Here is a 5158-nt window from a genome sequence, read left to right as displayed (position 1 = left end):
TCGTTGGCTACCCATCTTTACTGCCACTGTGAAAGCCATGCTCTATCAACCATCTCCATTGTTGTCTGTGAATTAAGTCCCCCCTGGCTGTCAGTCTGTCCCTAATACTCATTAAAATAATTGCACCGATTTGCTTCTGATGATTAAGTATACCATGTTGACTTTATTATTTAAGGATTCTCTCCTTTCCCTAACAATTTGGGAGCCTAATTCTGTAATTCTATATCCTACCATCATCAGTTCTAACCTATAGAGGGCGTTCATCACTGAGATTATTGATGATGTGGATGTCCCTCTTACCAGTGTATTTCTTTTTGCTTTAGTAAATGAGTGCCCTTCTATGGTGTATGTTCAGCTTTAAAATATTTTTTGATATTTAGTAAATTAGTCTCATTATATTTGTCTCTTTTTCAAAGTTTTTTTTTTTTTTTTGCTGTCCTCGGCTTATTAATTTCCATATTAATATTAGATTCTGTTTTTGAATTTACATTAAAAAAAACTGTTAGGATTTAAATTGGCATTATATACCAGGATAGACAGAAGTCTTGGCCTCCTGATGTCTTCCAATATAACTAATTCCTGGTGTCCATGCTTTGTATAATTTTTTCCCCTTGAGTATGGATAGGACTTGTTAATAATATGCTACATTGCTCCCTCAATATGTTTATGTTCTATGAGCCATATAATAGGATAGTCACACTTGTGATTATATTACATTGTGCAAGACTCCGTTGTGCCCGAATAGAGTGAGAATCACCTGCTGAATTTGAACAAGTAAGCCAGCATGTTGTGAGAGGACCACTTTTGGAACCTGAGGATTGTTGATAGGAACTGAAGGCACTTTGGCCAATAAGCAGCAGGAAAATGAAGACCTCAGCCCTATAGACTTAAGGAACTGAAATCTGTCAACATGAAGCTCATGTGAGTTTCAGATGAGATTGCATTCCTGGCTGGTAATTTAATTTAAGTCTTGATATACCTTGAGTAGAGAACCTAGTTAAGCCCTGTCCAAACTTCTGACTTTAGAAGACTGTGAGATAAAAAGTGTGTTGTTTTTAATTGTTAAGCTTGTCATAATGTATGAGTTAGCAATAGAAAATGAATAAAAATATTATAATATTTAGCCTGCTGATCCTTGAACATGTTATATTATTCTATTTATTGAGGTCTTCTTTTATTTATCTTAAAATTTACTTATAGTATTCTGTGTAAACTTAGTGAAGATTTCTTTTACATTTAGCTTTAAATAGATTTTTGAAGGCCTCATAAATACTATTATTTAATTTCATATTTTTTGGACACATTTGTATATTGGCCTAATATCCAGTATTATACATGTTATATTAAATTGTTTATTCTAATGATTTATCTGTACATTCTTTTGGATTTTTTGCATGAAGAATTACATTGTTAATAAGTAATGACAGATTGTTTCATACAATTCAATCCTTACAACATTTTAAAAATTCAGTGTTATGACCAGGACCTGACCTCCAGTATAATGGCGACAATAAAGGGTGATTGTGGTTATCCTATTCTAATTTTTATTCAGAATGAAATGTGTAAGTAACTAGAGATACAATTATTTATCAAAATATATGAGCTATTAAAAGATTAATTGTGATAATTTACAAAGTATCTAAGGAACATAAAACACAATAATCATAAAACAATAAATAATCATATAACAATTTAACAATTAAATATTGTACCTGAAGTGTATAATATTTCTGTAACAATTAACACATTAATCATTAATGTAAAATTTTAAAACTGAAATCTCTCTAGGTCCACTTAGTTTCATTAGAAACATTTACCAAATGTTAAAGAATAAATAATGATCATTTTAAATGCTTTCTTCCAGAGAAAAGAAAAAGAGAGAATATTCCCTAGGTCATTTTTGTAATATTAAAATAACCTTGATAACAAAATCTAACAAGAAAATTAGAAGCAAATAAAATAAAATGAAATTTCAGATATGAACTAGAATTAAAAATTCAAAACAGTGCTAAAAAATAAATTCCAGCAATGTATAAAATAAGTATACTTTTAGAAAAAAATAAATCCTCTAAAAAACATTCTTTAGAAATAATTTGTCATCATACAGTAATTTCAAACCTAATTGTCCTATAGCCTAACAATTCTACTTTGAAATATTGCATAATAAAATGCATTGTGTGCGGATGCTATGAAACATACAATGGATGAAAGATGTTAGAGCAACATTGTGGTAGCAAAAAAAAAATAAATCATCTAAATTCACTAATCAAATTCATTAATATTGTAAAAGCTATATTACATGTACTATAGTCTTATATAGGAATACAATGCAGCAAATAAAAAGAACAATTTCATTCTTTTTATCAACATATAGGATGACTCTGAAACATAAAATTGAGTCAAAAAGCAGTACAGAAGGATATAGTATAATGTCATATAAATTTGAAAATGCAGAACTAAACAGTAAAATTTTAGAGATACAAACACCTAGTATATCTAAAAAAGGAAAATAAGAATATAGTAAATACAAAATTAGGAGAGTAGTTTCAACTAAGCAGTGAAGGTTCCACAGAGACTTCGAAGTCAGGATAATGTTCTTTTTTAAACTGAGAGATAATTTGGCTGATATTTAAGTATTTTATACTTTAAATATACTCTATAAATATTTGTATATTCTCAATATTTAATAAGAATAAAATGAAAAAGAAAGGTGCTAGAAGTCCCTAGGCTAATTGTTCATGCTTTATTAACAGAGTCATAACAATATGTTATTTATGCAGGACATATTCAAAGATTTATCTTCTCAGTAATGTGTTAAATTAGAACCGTGACATTAGAGACGTAGACTAATGCTTTGCTGTTTCTCTTCTCATTTAGAATTGGGACTATATCAGAAGATAAATTAGTTCTGTGGTCTCCCTTTAGACTTGCTCTGAGTAAAATGGGTTTCTTTTACCAACACACTGTCAGCCACCATCCTGAGTTTAGATTCATGATTATGCCATTTGCTCTAGCTTCTGTAATAATAGCCAGAAAAGGACAACAGGAATGTTAATGCTTAGCTTCAGCTGTATCTAATGGAAGAAAATTTACCGCTTTAACTTCCTAGTAACTGGGACTTACTGGCAATTAGCCACCTCTTTCATATTAGTATAAATACAGGGATTAAAATGAAACCAAATATTCTAAAGGACCATTTTCCTACCTTTCTCTGTGCCTTTAAAAAATCATTAAAATAAAGCATGCTTACTGCCAGAACTTTAGAAAACCGATAAACATACAAGAAGCCAGAAGAAAAAGCCTACTGGAGTATATAAATGCTATGCTCACCTCCTCTCATGACCACATCAAAATTACAACCATGACTGAGAACTACCTGAGGTCTAGCTTAATAGAAGTCTTATAACTAAGGACATACAGAAGAAGCCACCTCCAGACTGGTAGGATGGGTAGAAATGCTAAAGGGGCTGGTCTTACACCTATGTGTGGCAGTTAAAAAACAGGAGGGATATCTCAGCTATGGGGGTCCTGCCTGAGGGGAAGGCTCCTCAGCTCAGGGTTCCAGTGATGGGAAAGAAGTCTCCATAACTTGTGGCTGTGAAAACTAGCAGAGATTGTGGCTGAAGGAGAAGGAAGGCTGCTGAGTCCTAGGTATTCCTCTTAAAGGGCATGTACTCAGACTTACTCACTGATGGACTCACTCACTCTGAGCTCCAGTGCTGGTTCAGCAGCTTTAAAGATGCCAGGGACATACGAGAAGGAAACAAATTGTCTGGCTTCAGGGCACTCCCAAACAGAAGTGCTGGCAGAAGCCATTGTTTCTTTTTTGAGCCCTCCCCCAACCCAGTGTGCAGATGCAGGAGAGCACCATATCTGAGTCTCCATCAACCTGGCTAACACAGCCCTGGTGATTCCCTGAAACCCTTAAGTGGGAATTGCAGTCCCACCCAAGCCACTCCTGGTGGCTTTTTTGTACAAATGGCCTGTCATGGCTCATGCCGTAGACTTTCCTAAAAACTCTCAAAGGTTCACAAAACTTTAAGCAAGCAGCATCTAGCCTCAGTATACCCTGTACCTTTTGCTCAGCAGCCCCAAGCCCAGCAGTAGTGGCAGCTGGCCTTGGTTCCCAGCTTCGCCTCTCCCAGATACCTCCAAGGCGAGCATAAGTCCAACCATATGCAGATCAGTTTGCAGGTGGTCCCGGGCAGGACACAAGCAGTGGCTGAACTTGATCTGCACCAGAGCCCTTCCCAAGAGGCCCCAGAACCAACACAGGCAGTGGCCAGCTTCACACCACATCAGAGCACCACCCAACCACCTCCACTAATGACACACCTGAAGGGCAGACTTGGCAAGGTAGGCACCAAAACCCTACAAAAGCAAATTCTGTTTTGTGGGGTCAGCCCTGCACAACAGCTCCTCCACTGTAGTCGTTGCCTGTTCCCACAACCAATCAGTCTGAGAATCAGTCCCTCTCATTAAAGTGCAAACACCAATCGAGTCTCAACTACAACAGAAGAGCATACACAATCCATGCAAGAAACACACCTGGAGCACCTGGCTCAGGTGACCAGGGAGATTGCACCACTGGACCCCACAGGACACCTATTATATCAGGCAACTCTACTAAGACCAGAAGACGTAGCAGCCTTACTTAATACATAGAAACAAAACAGGAAGGCATCCAAAATGAAGAGACAAAGAAACATGTCTCAAAGAACAGAACAGATCTCCAGAAGAACTAAACAAAATTGAGACAAGTGATCTACCAGATGTACTAGTTATCTGGATGTTCAATAATTTCAGTGAGAACTTCAACAAAGAGACAGGAAACATAAAAATAGAGACAGAAAACAAAAAAGAACCAGTCAGAATTGAAGAAGCAATAACTAAAATGAAGAATACGTGAGAGCGGATCAGCAGTAAATTAAATGAAGCAAAGCATCGAATGAACAATTTGGAAGGCAAGGTAGCAGAAAATGCCCAATCAGAACAACAAAAAAGAATAAAGAATAAAAAAAAAGGATAGTTAAAGGGACCACTGGGACCATATCATGTATACCAATATCCATATTATAGAGGTATCAGAAAGGGAAGAGAGAATGCAAGGAACTGAAAATCTTTTTGAAGAAATAATGATGGAAAACTTGCCTAACCT

Source organism: Pteropus vampyrus, unplaced genomic scaffold, assembly GCF_000151845.1.
Source record: "Pteropus vampyrus isolate Shadow unplaced genomic scaffold, Pvam_2.0 Scaffold57, whole genome shotgun sequence".
Classification (NCBI taxonomy): Eukaryota; Metazoa; Chordata; class Mammalia; order Chiroptera; family Pteropodidae; genus Pteropus; species Pteropus vampyrus.
Note: the sequence above shows the minus strand (reverse complement) of the source record.